General features: G+C 42.8%; 1 protein-coding gene across 8 annotated transcripts in view; it reads left to right on the plus strand.

The window, feature by feature from the left end:
- The window catches only part of AK4 (adenylate kinase 4), a 66,007-nt gene that overhangs the window by 18,976 nt on the left and 29,489 nt on the right, over positions 1-17,542 (plus strand). The window lies entirely within an intron of this gene.

Consider the following 17,542-nt stretch of genomic DNA (forward strand, 5'->3'; position numbering starts at 1 on the left):
AAAGCGATTTGTCAACTACAAATCCTGGTTGTTGGTGTTGAGTCATGATGTGTGGCGTGGGAGTGACTGCACGGCATGGGACAGGCGTTCTCTCTGGTGGGCGTGATCTATAACTCTGGGGAATGGTCTGTGGTGCTTGTCGGGTCCTCCAGCATTATCTGTTGAATCAGAAAGACCTGGACCCTCACCACCTACGTGGTGGGCACACAGTGGTCTACTCCACCATTTACAGTGCTGCCCACTCCCCTATAACCTCTTTCTTAGAGGTCATGCTTCTCTAGAGGTCTTCACTTCCGCTTTTCAGTCTTGTAAGGGCCACCCTTTTTCTGCATTCCTTCGTCCCCTATTGGCCACTACCTGTATTTTCTTCTCCCAAAGGACCCCTCATATGAGATGGTCGTATTGAGTTTTGGGCATGGTGTTTGGAGTCAGGCACAAGCAACATCTTGATAGGGCATGTTGGACGCCACTATCCTAAAACCTGTCAGCCGTTCTTCGCACACACCCCCTAGTTCTGCCTGCCCATCCCCTAGTTCAGAGTTAATGTGTTACTTTCTTGCTCTTTTCCTTTCTGGAGAATTTGCTTGCTCTATCTCTCCATCTATCTATCCCCCAGCTTTCAGTCCTCCAATACCTGTTACTTTCTTATCCAGAACAGTGTACCTCTTCACCATCAACTCCCAAAATCAATCCTAGTCCCACCTGTGTTGAGCTACAAACTCATTATTAACTTGTTTTCCCTGAACAAAGACCTGGAAGGAAACATGCTTTAAAAAGTTAGTGTTTATATATATTTTTTAAAAGATTTTTATTTATTTATTTGAGAGAGAGACAGTGAGAGAGAGCATGAGTGAGGAGAAGGTCGGAGGTAGAAGCAGACTCCCCATGGAGCTGGGAGCCCTATGTGGGACTTGATCCCGGGACTCCGGGATCATGACCTCAGCCAAAGGCAGTTGTCCAACCAACTGAGCCACCCAGGCGTCCCTTTTTTTTTTTTTTTAAAGATTTTTATTTATTTTTTAAAATCCAATTTAAGTTTTAGATAAAGTTTATTCCTCCTGTCATAGCTCTAAGAAAGCAAGTGGTATTACCAAGACTTTAGTTTCCCTTTGCCTGGGACAGACTCTGAAGAGTCAGGGTTTATTATTTTTTCTTGCCGTATTTTATTTTGCTTTCTTTTCTTTTCTTTCTTTCTTTTTTTTTTTTTTAAAGATTTTATTTATTTATTTGACAGACAGAGATCACAAGTAGGCAGAGAGGCAGGCAGAGAGAGAGAGTGGAAGAGAAGCAGGCTCCCCACTGAGCAGAGAGCCTGATGTGGGGCTCGATCCCAGTATCCTGAGATCTTGACCCGAGCCTAAGGCAGAGGCTTTAAACCCACTGAGCCACCCAGGTGCCCCGCTTTCTTTTCTTTTAAAAAATCCCATCTTTATTTACTTATTTAGCTTAAAACTATTGAAGGAATCCTTTGCACCTTGAGGCTTAGTTTCAGTCACTCAGCTGAACAAGACCTGCCCTTGAGGTGGTCTCCTTCAGAAGTGGAGGGTAGATGGTTGAACAGAGGATTCAAGGGTGGGAGGAATTGAAAGAGATCAATGGCTTGAGGAAGTGGAAGTAGGCTTGGCGGGCGTGGGAAGCTGCGCGTTTACTGGACCTTCAGTTGAGTGTGGGCTCTGATCCCACTTCCCTGGGAAGCCAGCCGGAAGCCAGCCGGCCCATGGCTCAGTCACTTTGTAGATCCATTTCTTCAGCTGCAAAGCAAGAATAGTAATGGTACGGCCTCCGAATGTGGTAAGAATTAAATGAGGTAATGCATATATGGGATTAGAATAAGGTTTGGTCCAATATTTAATTTTTTAAAACGTGCCCCTTAGGTGATGGGATGGCTCAGTGACTTAAGCAGGTGCCTTTGGCTCAGGTCATGATCCCAGGGTCCTGGGACTGAGCCCCTTGTTGGGCTCCTTGCTCAGTGGGGAGCCTACTTCTCCATCTCTCTTTTGCCTTCTGCTCCCACCTGCTTGTGCTCTCTCTTTCTCTCTGTCAAATAAATAAAATATAAGAAAAAAAATGTGCCCGACGATAGCGTTGATGTAAGTTTCTAGGCCCAAGATGGAACCACTTGTGCCCACTGTGCTATGTCAGCAAACTGAAACTTAGATAATTTTTGTGCCTCTGTAACTGCTCCATGTGGAAAAGCAGTGTATTTTGTCAGCCAGTATCCAAAGAGGCCAGGCCAGCTCTGGGCCTTCTCACCGGAAAGAAGGTTGACTCTGTGGCCCCACCCAGTCAGATAAGTTTCCTTTTTCTTTCTTGTTTTTATCCTATAAAACCTTCCTAGGGGGGCACTTGGGTGGCTCAGTGGGTTAAAGCCTCTGCCTTCGGCTCAGGTCATGATCCCAGGGCGCTGGGATGGAGCCCCGCAGCGGGCTCTCTGCTTGCCGGGGAGCCTGCTTCCTCCTCTCTCTCTCTGCCTGCCTCTCTGCCTACTTGTGATCTCTGCCTGACAAAAAAACAAAATCTTTAAAGCAAACAAACAAAAAAAAACCTTCCTACCTTCTGCCTCATTTTGTAGTTCTCTGAAAGGAGACTGTCCAGTTCACGTAGTGTTAAATGAAACTTGTTTGTACAACCCAAGTTGTCCTCTTTAATCCTTTTTTCTTTAACAAAAAAAAGTTTTTTTAGTTTAAGCTCACAATTGAGAATATACATAGAAATACATAAAACTGACACACCCATCCAGAAATTTACAATATTCTCCCTTTTTGTGTACAAAACACTTCTGTGCATATAATACTTTTTTAGTTTCAAGAAAGCAAAATAGTGGTCTTGACAGCAGTGTGCTCGGCTCTCTTCCAGCACCTCATATGTGTTAAGTGACGTGCTTCTGGTATTATTTTGCTGTTAATACTCTAGTTAGTTTGTCGGTCATTGATTTTATTCAAGTTCCAATTAGTTAACACACAGTGGTTTCTGGTGTACAACATAGTAATTGAACACTTCCATACAAGCTCGCTCCTTAATCCTCATCACCTTCTTCTCCCGTTCTCCCGCCCACCTTCCCTCTGGTAACTGTCAGTTTATTCTCTAGAGTGAAGAATCTGTTTCTAGGTTTGTCTCTCTCTTTTTTTCCCTTTTGCTCATTTGTTTTGTTTTTTAAATAACACATATGAGTGAAATCACATGGTAATTAGTTTTTCTCTGACTTGTTTCACTTCGCATAATACTAACTCCATCCAAGTTGTAAATGGCAAGATTTCTTCCCTTTTTATGGCTGAGTAATATTCCATTGCACACTTGCACGTTTGTGCATGTGTGGTATATATAGAGTGAGACACCATATTTTCTTTTTTATTTTAATACCCTGTGTTCTTTATCCCTTCATCCATTGCTGGACACTTAGATTGTTTCCATATTTTGGCTATCATAGAGAATGCTACAGTGAACGTGGAGGTGCAGATACCTTTTTAAGTTAGCATTTTCATTTTCTTCAGATAAACACCCAGAAGTGACATTGCTGGATTATGTGGTAATTCGACTTTGAATTTCTTGAGGAACCTGCATACTGGTTTTCACAGGTGCAGCGCTGTGGTATTACCTGCCATTCTTCTTGCTGGGTGTCACAGGGTGACTACCTGTCGGCCTGCTTCGGGGACCTTTTGCCCCCGCCAGGAGCCGTGTCCTACTAGAGCGTTAGGAGCAGCTGTTTGCCCCGCTCCCCTTTCTGCCTGTGGGACTGTCTGCTGGAGGCTGGCCAGCGGGGCGCATCTTGGGTATTTGGCTGTAGTTCTCCACCAGAGCATTGCCAGAAAGCTGTGAGATAGAAGTGGGGTGGAGGGTGGAGGGCGTAGGAGAGGGAGGGAGAGAGGGAAGGAGGGAAGACGCCCTCTCAGGCAGCAGTAGCCACGCACCCTGTGGGAGCAGATGGCAGCGGAGGAGACGGCAGCTTCCCTCATGCTGGTCCGCTGCCAGGATCCCGCGCACACGCAGCCTGCGGGGTGCCTGGCACGGCCGGATCCACACTCTGGGCCTCGTGCAAGACGAAGGAATTCCTTTTTCTGTTGCTTTAAAAGTGAAATTCCTCCCTGTCCTCTGAAAGCGCCGAGTAATGGAGTCTTGCTGAGGTCCCAGGGGAGGCGAGTCTGAAGGACAGTCCCACTCCTCAGGCTGCAAGTGCCCGGTGTGCTGGCCACCGAGGCCCGCTGGCAGAACGGGAGCCTGAGACATGAAACGCTGTGGCTCTAAAACTCATTTAGGATTTTGGCACACCTCTCAGATGACTTGCCTTTTCCCATGTGTTCCCTTGGCCAGCTTCTGTTGCTTCCATCCCGATCTGCTTATATAAGGCAGCATGTGGTACTGGGCCAGATGTTCATGGTATGTTTATAAATGCATGTGTTCCCCTTCGAGGCCAAAAAAATGCTCCTGACATAAGACATCCAAAATTTTTTGGCTTCTAAGACTCCTGGTATCTTTTTCTTTCATGATCTATTTAAATTCTTAAAATGAGGTTACTGCACTGTTTTATTCTTTGAATCCCTGTGCAGTGTCAAATAATAATTGATCTGTTGGTGTGGGCAGAAAGCTTCAGGATAAAGAATCTGCTGGACTTCCCTTATACTTAGATATTGGATGACCTGCTCTTCCAGTAATGCGAACCCCTTCCCTACGCAGGATCTTGGCTTTTGTCCATACATATTTTTAATCTTGTCTATTATAGCAATATACCCCCTGGACCCAAGGGGGTACAAAATGAGACTGAGTGAATGTACAGATGCCGCCTGACCAGAGAGAAAAGAGCAGAGAGGCCAAGCAAAGCACTGGCCCTTATTTGCAGGAGGTCTAGCAGGCCGGGTGTGAGGGAGCGCCAAGGTGGTGCAGGCCTGGGGTCTGGTCGGACGGCACCCCTCTATCTTGCATGGGTGTGAAGACCCATGCGGCGACTGCCGCTGAAAGCAGGGAGCTGCTCCTTAGTTTCTGAGGTCCGTCTCCTCAGCTCCAGTGGAATCTTGGTGGTTGGAAGCAGACTGGTGTGATTCCACACATACTGGGCAAGCTGGATCCCCTGGCCCCCACACATGGCCGCAAAACCAGGTGAAGGAAATTGAAATTCCACCTCGGAGACGACAGAGCTGGCGGGCCCCCTCCATGCAGGTGAGGATACCTGAGGCCATGATGTGTGAGGCACGTTGATGTGTTCCGTCCTGTGGACAGTGACTTAGAAGCAGAGCTCCAAGAGCCAAGAGGCCTGATTTTCAGCCTGCTGGTAATTCCTTGAATCATCTTGGCTCTCTGCCTCATTATGGAGCCATTGTGATGTGTTTAAAAGGGTATCATCCCATGATAAAAATGCAGATGGCAAGAATAAATCAAATGTATGAACTCACATATATGTGGACTATACAGGCAAACAAAACAAAATGATCCTGAGCTCACAGACGCAGAGAACAAATTGGTGGGTGCCAGACGTGGGGATGGGGAGGGAGGTGCAAAATGGGCGAATGTAGTCAGAAGGTCTAAGTTTCCAGTTATAAAATAAGTAAGTCATGGAGGTATATTGTTCAACATGTTGATTATAGTTAATAATACTGTACTGCATATTTGAAACTTGCTAAAAGAATAGATCTTAAAAGTTACCATCAGGAGAAGAAAAGTTTATAACTGTGTCTGGTGACAGAAGTTAACTAGACTTATTGTGGTAATCAGTCCCTAATATTTACAGATATCAGGTTATTTTGTTGTACTCCTGAAACTAATATGTTATATGTCAGTTTTAACCTCAATTCAAAGAAAACACATTACAGGTTTTTTCATTTCTAATCTCATAATTAGTGGTAAAGAAGTACACATTTATACTTTACATAGATTTGAGTTCAAATCTAGGTTATAAGAAAGATCTTTTTTTTGCTATGAACCTTCTTTTGACTTAGAGAGTGATTGATTATATAGATCATAGATTCAAATAATGTTAGCTGCAGTTTGCTGTGGTTGACACCAATAATAATTGTCCCCAGGATGAGGTAGATACTGGACCCTAAGGCCAAATAGCAAAGGTCAGGCTTTGAAGATCAGCCCTCCATGTAAAGTCACTGCTCCTCAAGAGAGACATGTGGTCAGCAACTTGATCCCCTGGAGGGGGAGTTCTTCATCCAAAGGAGTAAAGGACAAACAGGATGAAAGTCTTCCTTTATGGTTTCAAAGTTTTGTATTATTATATATAAAATGAAGTATAAAGCTGCCTTTGTTACCTTCTTTGGAAATAGTTTACAATCTTTTTAATGTCTTGTGATTTATCAAGAAGGTTTTTAGGTAAATCTTATCTTTGTCACACAGACACCCAGAAGAAGATTCAGCTCAAAAAGAGGGAGAGCAGATTTTTGGCAATCTAGCCTAGTATAACCTCTCACTTGGGATGACTTCCATGTATATACCTGTTAGTGTGAAAATAAGTTCTTCTCTTCACGTCAAACTTTCTGCCTCTTCTGTTAGAGAATATTTTGGAATCTTAATCTCAGAAATCTGTAAGAGTTGACTCATACACATTTTGTGGGTGTTTAAGAATGTCAGATAGCTTTAGGAGGAGCAAACATGCACTTGTAGGAACAGATCCTTTCTTGTTCAGAGGTCAGGCTTGGGATCCAAGTACAACCTGTGCTAAGGATCTTTCTGCACCAGCTTGAATAGGCTGAAGCAAGAAGTGTGAGAACCACTGGCCAAAGGGATGAAATGTCCATTTATATAGTTAAATCAGATAACAGTGTTTTGCTTAATTTAGTAATTTACTTTATGCAATTATTCAATGCCAAAGAATTCAGATAACATTTAAAGGAAACATTGCTGCCTGTAATTCTTACTGTGTGATCGAACAGGTTTTTCTGAGTCTTAATGTCTTAAGTCATGACTGTGGTTACTAGGATTGTACAGTATAATACATATAAGGTAAGGCGGGGGGTTTAATGAGGTGAAAGTTCATCTAATAATCTGTAGGATGTTGGAGACAGGAGGATGAGAGTTTAAAGATGGGATAGTTTTACATCTCAAGTGGTATTTATTGATGGTTAAAATAAGATGGTCTCTAGCCTCAAAGGCATTATAACCTGGTGTGAAGGATTTGTAAACAGCCCCATTTAAGGAGAAGAGTAGAAATATAACCACAGGTAGAAATATAACCACATCTGGCTGTGCAGACTGTGATGTGCATGGGGTGTGCAGCACAGACCCTGTCTTAGGGCTTAGAAATGGCAGTGCCAGGATTTGAACCTAGGCAGTCTGGCTCTGAAGTGTAAGCTCTTGACCATTACAGGAGATTCAGATGTTTCTTCATAGCTATCAGTCACAAGTGTTAGGGAGTGATTAAAAACCATGTCTTTTTATACTGAAGGAAAAGAAAGCCTGGCTTTGAACAAGGCCATTTGAAGGGTGGACACCAGCCATCTGAAATGAGTCATTTGAGTTAGGTGCCAAAATGCCTTTCTTCCATAATTTCTGTCTTTAAAGGACTTTGATATCTATTCACAGTGATTTTTTTTTTGTAAAGCTTACTTTCTTACTAAAAGATTCATCAAAGTGATATCAATGATAAGTGGTTTATCAAATGAAAATTTTCTTAATTTTGTGACAAGTTTGGTGCCAAAATGTTCTTTTGAGTGGGCGTTGGGAGAATAGAGAACCTGTAGTTTGCAGAATCCTAAAACTGCAGTTCATTTCTCACCATGCCTTTAGAGGTGTGTGTGTGTGTGTGTGTGTGTGTGTGTGTGTGTATGTGTGTTGGCATTCTCAGTGACAAAACTTTTGGAGAGGGGTTGATACTGGAAGTGGGCAGTGGTTTCCACTGGTTTTAGGTAGTGTTATGAGGAAATCAAGCTCTGTTACAGGGGCCTTTCACTCAGCATTTCTAGCTTGAACAATGAGAAGTACATTGAGTAGTTACTTGTTTCTGGCGTCTTAGCCAGGCATCTTGGGAATTTGCTGCTTTGTGGACATTTGTCCATCTCTGTTTTCTCTATCCAGTTTGCCCTCACGTTATGGGCAGTCAGAAGAAAAAGAGGGTGTGCAGCGTGTATATGTACCAGAGGATAATAGTTATGTCTCTACCACTCAGCCTGAGGGATAAGAACACCCCCCAGATGTCCTTTCTCCATTACTCCCAACTGCTATCCTGTATCTCATCATTATTATTCTCTTGCTTCACTGTATGTTTTTCTTGTGGGTTTTTTTTTTTTTGCCATATATGCATGTATCCCTTAGCAGTACTTTGAGGAATATACAAGTTTAATTTTGTGAGTTTTTGACTTTTATAAAAATGGGCAGATTCTTTAGGCAAGAAGACAAAATTAAACTTTATTTTTATTTCTGGTTGTGCCAGTGAAAGATAGGACACCATTCCTAAACCTCGGCTTTGTTTTAAAATAGGCTAGTTTATCAACAGTTTGATGCCTGGCCAAGCCATTAGAACATACTAGGGGATGACTGCTGATGCTCCGTTGTTTCTCTGACATGGAGGGGGGATGTGCTATAGCATGGCACCGAGCATAGTTTCTTCGTAAATATTTTTGAGTGAACGGCTGACTTAGAGTAGCAAGATCAGTGAACTTCACTTGTGATAACTTGCATGTAGTTGTTTTTGATACCTCTTTGTGCAACTGAACTGAACATGTAAGTCCTCACTGGGAAAGATACATGAAGTGTTTGTGCCTTGATCTGCTTATTCTGTGAGGAGTAGCTACTTCTGTTGCAAGAGATTCCGTTAGCCCTGGCCCTCTGGGCGTTGAATCCGGAGTTGGAATGACCAGTCAGTCTTAAGTGCATGTTGAGTGTCTGTTTTGAATAGGTGCAGCAGAAACACTGGTGTACCAGATGGACGCGATTACCTGTTGTATGGTGGGGAAGACTGGTGAGATAAATGAAATATGAACCTGATGAGTGCTACAGAGCGGGAGAACAGGAGTGTATGTGTGTGTGTGTGTGTGTGTGTGTGTGTGTGTGTGTGTAGGGGGGGAGGGCTAATGTCATTTGGGGAAGTTGAAGAGGGAAGAGAGACCTGGGGCTGGAGAGTAGAGATGGAGTGGGGTGTTGCACATGGGTGAAGGGAGAAAGACTACCAGGCTATAGAGGTAGGCACGGGTCAGGTCTCGGAAGGACTTAGAAGCCACCAAATGGGCAATAGTAGATCAAACCCCACTGATGCCTATTAAGAAGGGTTGCAACACGATCAGCTGTGCAAGTTGGTCCCCTCTGGCTGCTGGGTGGGAAATGGTGGCATGAGGTTGTGGGATATGGGGGGAAAGTAGTGTTAGGTGGGAACTACTGATTATTAAATCCTGTCTTTTGATCACAGCCTAGCCTTAAAGGGAAATAACATCAGTTTGAGATTTATAACGGAGGCAAAGTGACATTTAGAATTTCAGTAACCAGGGCGCCTGGGTGGCTCAGTGGGTTAAAGCCTCTGCCTTTGGCTCAGGTCATGATCCCGGCGTCTTGGGATGGAGCCCCTTATCAGGCTCTCTGCCCAGCAGAGAGCCTGCCTTCCTCCTCTCTCTCTGCCTGCCCCTCTGCCTACCTGTGATCTCTGTCTGTCAAATAAATAAATAAAATCTTAAAAAAAAAAATTTCAGTAACCTAATTATGAGCCATCTCTTTATAGCTGTTTATTTTCCAAGGTTAATGTGGAGTCCTGTGGCTAAACCTCTTCCTTCTATCTCCATCTCTGCATGTATCGTTGATTGCTAAGAACAGAGTGCTCTGGCTATTTCAGAATGGTTCCTTTCCCCTCCAGTGGAAGCTTGAGGGGATTTTTCTCCAGTATTTATTACTGCGGGATCCGGGTGGAGCTCCTGGATATAAATCTCACAGTATTGTGAGGGCCCCTCAAGTTTTCCTGCCTAGCACTGGTTCCCGAGGTAGCTTCCATTTGTGGGTCTCTGCTCAGGTAATATGCGACTCCTGTATTTGTCTGTCTGTCCCTCTAATCTGGGGGCTAGTGGTTTGCCTTGTGTCCTCCCTTTTCTTCCTCTATCTAAGAAGAGTGGTTTATTTTTCAGTCTATTCAATTTTTTCTTCCTCTGAGGACAGAGCAGCTGTTTCCAAGCTCCTTACATGCACTCCAGCACACACACTTATTAAATAATGATTTCTCTGTGACTCTTCCACTTCTCTCCTAATCAGTAAGCTTCTTGAAGTTATTGTTATATCTGTATCCGTAGTGCCTTCCATGGTGCCTGGCACGTAGTGGACGCACAGAAAATTTTGGTTGGTGACTGGTGTGTTCCTGAGGAGGAGGAGAATCTTGGCTTGTGGTTCTGAGTGATTGGAGTGACTAGGGTGGACTTGGGGTAAACTGGGGGGGTCTCTTATAGGATGCTGGCAGGCTCATTGCACAGCTGATTGGATGTCTTTGGCACCAAACACCCGTGATATAATTGTCCTTGTGTTGCCACTTTATGGGTTGGTTATTGAAAAAGTACATGCTAAAGAGAGAGAAGACATATTCAAATGAAATTAAAAAGACCTCATTTGCTTTTGCTTAAAGTATTAATAGCACTTGATGTACGGTCCCATAAGACTTCATTCCAGTGGTGGATTTTATTGGACTAAAGTTGATTATCTTGAAATTTTAATCCTTGCCTTTGTTAAAACAAACCTCTTTGTCTCCAGTGTCTAGAACTAGGGGACTCTTACTGGCTTTCTGCAGTTCTGGGCTAGTATTTTCAGGGATAACGTTTCAGCGTTCAGTGGTGAATTAGCTGGCAGATTCCGCATTTGAACAGCTTCATTTAGTTTGTAACCCATCACCCATTTCTGTTTCTTAATTTCATACATTTGTATGGAATGTTACTGGCAAAGTCAGAGGCTGTATAACTTAATTGTGCTAACTGTTGTTTAATTTTTCTGCCCAACAGTGTGAAATTCTATAAAATTTGGCTGTTGAAAGTTTTCAGTGTGCTCACACCCATTCCCAGTATTGAGGCTCTAAGCTCCTGTCAGGTTTGACCAGGGCCTGCCACACAGTAGATATTTAGTCAGTATCAGCTTGAATGAATGCGGAGTGGATTCGGAGAATATGTGAACTACAAAACCAACCAGACCTCCTGTTCTCCAGTTAGCCCCCTCAGGAACAGTGGACCATTTTTCCTCCTCTTACATGACAGTAATCTGTTTTTCCCATGTTGAATTTGTGTGTGGAGGTCATTCAGTTTCTGGAATGTTTAAGCTGGCTGTCCTGAGTGTTTAAGAGGCTAATGAGTGGATTTTGTACTCCCTAAGTATCTGAGTGTGTGTGCGTGTGTGTTCGTTCTTGTGGATTTTCTAAAGAAATGTCATTTGCCAAACTGGCTCTCCTAGGTATTTAGAAAAAAGATACTTTCTTTATCACCAGTCTTAATTCATAATAGGAGTCTAACATCCTTCCCATTGAGCAGCTGACAATGACAATGTTTTGTTATGTTGACTGTCCTGAATACAATCATCTGTATGAGTCGGTTGATGTTTAATGTGAAAGAAATGAGGGCAATAAAATAAACTTTTCTGTATTCTGGAAGCATAAAATTTAGAGAGATGACCGACCTAACAGTAGTCTTAAATTCTGTATTACCATACATTTTTAAGCTTGGTATTACCTTAAATACACAACTTACTAGTGAGCCTTAAATTCTGCCAATTTGTATATTAACCTTATCTAGTTAGAAATCGAAAATATAGGGGTACCTGGGGGGCTCAGTCTGCTAAGCATCTGCCTTCAGCTCAGGTCATGATCTCTGGGTCCTGGGATCTAGTCCCGCATAGACTTCCCACTCAGCACAGAGTCTGCTCGTCCCTCTGCTTTATACCCCTCCCCCTGCTCTCTCTTTCTCAAATAAATAAAAATGTTGAAATTGAAAATATATATTTGAAATTGAAAATATGTATTTCTTAGAGTTACCAAGATTATCTTACTTTAATTTGAAGAAATTGAAAATGTATATTTCTTAAAGTTACCAAGATTATCTTACTTTAATTTATATTTAGTAGTAATTGAGTGAAATAGGTTAAGGTGCCCAAAATGTATATTGTTACAAAATAGGTGGAATGTTGATTTTTCTAATGTATTTACTATAGAAGATGATAATATGTATCTATACATATACACATAATTTTGTAATATATACCATCTTGTAATCTGATGCTTTGTCTTTTCCTTTCTGAGGAAAATTCTTCCAAATGTGGCCTTAATTACTCATATTTTATTCAGTCTTACAAACACATAATGGATTTTCTTTTTGGTTGTTACGAAGCCTAAAAAACGCAAAGCTGTTGGCCTGTTTTTGGCACTCTTCAACGTATTGTTTATTTTTGAAAACATCCTGGTTGTTTATGACTTAGTGTGTATGCACACTAAGGATTCAGAAGCTCTGTAAGACTATGTGTGTCCACAGCCTTTCTTTGGAATACTGCTTGACAAATTGGAGTGGGTATGTGTGTTATCCAAACATGCTAGCATTAGCATTTAACCATATTGCTTTCTCTTCCAAGCAAACTGGACAAGGGCAGATGAAGGCCCTGGTTTTTGGACAGGTGCTCTGTCTTCTGGTCAGTGCTTTATCTAGTTTGCTGTTGTGGTGAGGTCTTCATTCAGATGCAGATACACCGTTAGGTCAGTTTTGCTCTGGCTTTTGACCTTTCCAGGTTCTCATTCAGATGGGGATTAAGGGGTGGGGTAGAAATTTGACTTTGTATCAGATTAGATGAAGTGTCAGTCTGTTCTGCTCCAGAGAAGATCCACGGTTGCCAAAAATAGTTGGAACAGTATTTTGCACTTAGCGCTTTCTCTTACTTAGTAAATTGGATTCAGATGACCCTGGAAGTCTTCCTTCTGCAGACTTATTTTAAACTTGTGTTTGTTGGGTTAACTCAAGGTGATGTGGGTAGGCTGGGTCTGAGGGCCCAAAAGGGGTCCTGCCAGAGCAGCCAAGAGGGTCTTGGACTTTGTGCAGCAGAGATACCAAAGGGGAGCTGGTAGGAAGTGAGAGCAGAGTTTACTGAGGATATAGAGAGTGTCTGGGAGACTCCGAAAGGAAAAAGAGAATGAGTCTCCTCTTTGCTTGGGGTCTCGGGTTTCTATTGAGGATGGTGGTCTTGTGTACTTGTCCTCTCAGGCATCTGAGACCTGGATGGGAAACAAAGGATGAGTGCTTAGGTGTCCTCTGTAAGTAGCTTTCTCCCTGGAGCCAGGAGTCTTGGGGTCAAGGGGTCTAGAGTCAGGGATCTTGGAAAACCTTCATGACAGTCCTGCTGAGTCTGCCCAGTCTACATCTGTAGATGTTTATGTTACCCGCAGTGCTGGACGACTCCAGAGAAGTAATTAACTCCTCAACCTTTACAAGGAGCACATACCTTAAGACCTGTGTAAGGCAGGGGTCTCTTGGAGATCCTAGGAAGAATAGAGGTAGCGAAAAAGCAGTCCTTTCTGGGGTCCCTTCAGTTTCCCTGTCTCAAAGGTACTCTCTCAAGGGGCAGAATGCTGTCGGATGTCACTTCTGCTTTAGTGTGGTCCCTTGTCTCCTGCTTGGATTATTGTCATAGGCTTCTTTGCTTTCATCATGCCAGCCCAGTCCAGATGTCACACCGTTGTAGGCATGTCACCTGTGTCCTCACGTAAGGACTTGCATTTAATTTAATGCTCTGCTTTTGCCATTTAGAGATTTTAAATGTTTTAAAAGGGAAGCTCCATATTTTCATTTTGCACTGGGCCCTGTAGATGAAGTAGCTGGTTTTGGCTGTGGGAATGGCATTTCTAAAACTATGTACTAGGAAAAAAAAAAATCAGAGTCGCTACTCCTTATCCTGCTTGTCTAGCTCGCTCGCACGCTCTCTCTCTCTCTCCTGCTATGCTAAAGTCCCTCCAGGTCCACCAGGCAGCACCTTGCTTCTGCATTATTGGCTCCTAGTGTTTCCTTCTCCTCATTTCCCCTACTCGACCTGGTTCATCTCTGTACATAGTTTAAAATGCTGATGAAATAAGACTGAATTGTGAAACCTGATGTGGCCATCTCAAGTAATACAGAATCATACCTTGTCTCCTATCTCCCTTGAAAAACTTGATACCTAGTAAAGTAGAGCCATATTTGATCTTGGGATCATGTTACTGTAATAGGTGTGTGGAAAGATGGGATTGATTTGTGTGTGGGGGGGTCACCCATCAACTTCAGAGTGTTCGTTCGTTCATTCATTCATTCATGCAACAAACTGTGATGAAGTATCTCATACATACCAGACTAGGTACTAAGTACTGAGTATATGGTATTGAATAGAGTATTTCATTTTTTCTAAATGAGCTAATAATATTCTGGTTGGGGGAGATAGAATTAAAAAATACATCAATATATAATAGGTATGATGTGGAGTTCTAGAAAACGGTGCAAAGTAGGGTAAGAGACTAGAGGATGATAGGGGAATGTGTTTGTCCCTGTGCTGTTTAGATAGGGTGGAAGGCCTGTTTGAGGTGATGTTTAATCAGAGATCTGAATGAAGTGAGGTCTTGATCGATGTGAAATTCTGGGGGAGGGATTTGAAAAGTCCCTACTTGAGCACATACATGTGATCATCCAAAAACTAGGAGGAGGCTGGTGTGGCTGGAGTAGAATGGGCAATGGAGAGAGAAGTAGGAGGTGGGGTCAGTGAATGAGGGCCTGATTACCCGGGGCCCTGTGGATCAAGGTGAGGATTTAGGCTTATACTCCCAATGAGAGGGGAAGCCACTGGAGGATTTCCGTTGGTCTGCATTTTAAAAAGGCTCACTGTAGGGGGCGCCTGGCTGACACAATTGGTGAAATATCCAAGTTTTGATCTCGGGGTTGTCAGTTCCAGCCCCACACTGGGTGTAGAGATTAGTAGAAAATAATAATTAAAAAAAATTTTTTTAAAGGCTCACTCTAGCTGTTCTATTTATGCCAAAGATCCATTTCAGATGCTACTGAGAAGTGGACCAAGCTAAGAATTGAGAATTGACTGTTCAAGTAATATGATTCTTTTGGTTGACTTATATGCAAAACACCACAAAAGCAGTCTTTTAATTTTGTAGCAGGTCGAGGATTGTTACAAGTAAAGGATCTACTTTGATCTTAGCTATGAGATCCTTTGTCTATTGAATTTTTGGCCAGTTGTCTGTTCTTCACTGTGTAAAGTGTTCTTCACTATGGTAAAGGACACTGTTTTCTCGCTTTGGAATATAACTCACTGCTTCGTTCTTTGAGCTCTGATTTTTCTTTTTTTTTAATTTTTAAAAATTTATGTGTTTATTTTTAGATTTTATTTATTTATTTGACACAGAGAGAGAGAGTACAAGTAGAGGGAGAAGGAGGAGCAGACTTTCTGCTGAGCAGGGGGCCTGATGTGGGGCTCGATCCCAGGACTCTGGGAACGTGGCCTGAGCTGAAGGTAGACACTTAACCGACTGAGCCACCCAGTCACCCTTTTGTTTATTTTTTATTCCTTAAAGATTTTATTTATTTGCTTTGAGAGAGAGAGAGAGAGTGAGAGGGAGAGAGAATCTGAAGCAATCTCTGCACTGAGCACAGAGACCAATGCAGGGCTCCATCCCACAGCCATGAGATCCTGATCTGAGCTGAAACCAAGAGTCAGACACTTAACAATCTGAGTCCCCCAGGCACCCCTGAGCTCTGATTTTGAGTAAGCTGTGCCCTCCTGTTAACCACCATGGCCATCTGGGACCATTGTTGACCTTTCTTTCCTCGTAGTAACCTCGTGTGCTCTGCCACCCTCCTCAGAGTTGGCGCGTTTGTTCCCAGCAGTGACTGTTGGCACTTTTATGTTTTAGTCTTTGTCTTGGAAGTAACAGATGCTGGAGAATTGTACTGGCGGGAACTTCCCGTTCAGTTTAGAAGGGAGAAGTCAAGAAAACCAACACAACTGGTGTTTGCTCTAAGGTGACATCTGAGGAGGGTAGTGTTACTGCCAGAGGCAAGAAATACCAGGGCAGGAGCGGGGTAGTAAGGGAAAGGACGATTTGGACACCTTGAGGTGTCAGAGGGAGTATGTATGGTGCCCTCTAGCAGATGCGAAGAGGCGTGAGGGGTGCCGCTGGCATACTGTTCTGCATTAGACTCCTCAGTCCAGACGCATCCGACTGTCATAAATCCTCATTGGAAGGGACCTTATACATCCACGTAGCCTCATCATCCCCCGCCAGTTTTCAGAATCCCTCCACAATAGCCTCTCTGAGGCAGCCTTTGAATCTCCATTCAGGCATTTCTTAGACAACCTTTTCCATTTATAATCCCCATAACTAGCCCTGATGAAAGCCCCAGGGATTGAGTGAGGTAATGACTTTTCAGGTGTCAGGTGTTAGGTATGAGCAAATTGTCGTCATGTCCTTATGAGTCTTTTCCAAATAAGATGTTTCCTGCTCTTTCACTGTCTCCTCATGGGATGTTTGGAGCCAGTTCACTTGTTCTGTCACCCTGGAAGATGTATATTTTTTGATTAAAATCAATCTTAAAGTTTGACAGGTGGGACTAGGAATATGATTCCATTTATATGAAATGTGCAGAATAGGCAAATCTGTAAAGGCAGAAAGATTAGTTGCTGCTGTCAGGCTAGATAGAGGGAGGGGGAAATGGGGAGCGCTTGCTAATGGGTACAGGGTTTCTTTCTGGGGTGATAAAAAATGTTCTGAAATTAGGTAGTGGTGATGGTTGCACATTGAGAATGTATTAAAAATCACTGAGTTGTAACTTTAAGGCAGTGAGTGTTATGGTGTGTGAATTGTATCTCAATAAAGCTGTCATAAAAAAAGATAGGTATTCCTTCCTATCTGAAGGTGAAGATCTTACGAGGATTTTAAGGAAAAAACAGATACAAAGTGCTTAAAGCCCAGTGCCTGGTATAGCAGCTTACCTAGTATGCTGAGGTAGTATGTTACTTGGTTAATGATTGGTACTATTACTCTGCATGAATTATTTAATACTCTGTTTAAATAATCAGTAGGGGGCAACTTTTATTCACTGCTCTTTTTGTACGATATTACCTATAACCCAGTATAGAGTCAATAAATACTTGTTGAATGGATGTTTGTTCATAGGCATGTTTAGCCACATTCCCCGAAGTGGTTGTCTCTTGGCTGTGGTTTCCTTCAGCATTCCTGAATCAGCATCATTGGATCTGACTTTGAGATACTTGTCCAGTAGTAGTAATCCAGTGCTATGGAGCTCTTCACAGCCCACGTTTCAGTGTTGAAGTTGGAGTTAGGAGTTTAGACTCAGCCTGAGGAAGGAAAGGTTTTACCTTAAATTCACAATGAAGGTGGGGACAGTGATTTTTGAGCTTTTTCCCCAGTAACATAATTGTGCTTTATGTCTTTACAAAAACATAACTGGCCTGTCAAGAATGTGGTTCTCGGTGGTTCATTCTCCTCTCCAGTTCTCTGGAGAGTAGAGGACTTCATCTTGGTTTAAAAAAAAAAAAAAAAAAAATCAATTCCTAGAACTTTAACAGGTTTAAACTGATAATTTGTTCCGCTGAACCAACTCATGATTTCCACATACAAGAAATG

This window comes from Lontra canadensis, unplaced genomic scaffold, assembly GCF_010015895.1.
Source record: "Lontra canadensis isolate GAN:19392208 unplaced genomic scaffold, GSC_riverotter_1.0 scaffold158, whole genome shotgun sequence".
NCBI lineage: Eukaryota > Metazoa > Chordata > Mammalia > Carnivora > Mustelidae > Lontra > Lontra canadensis.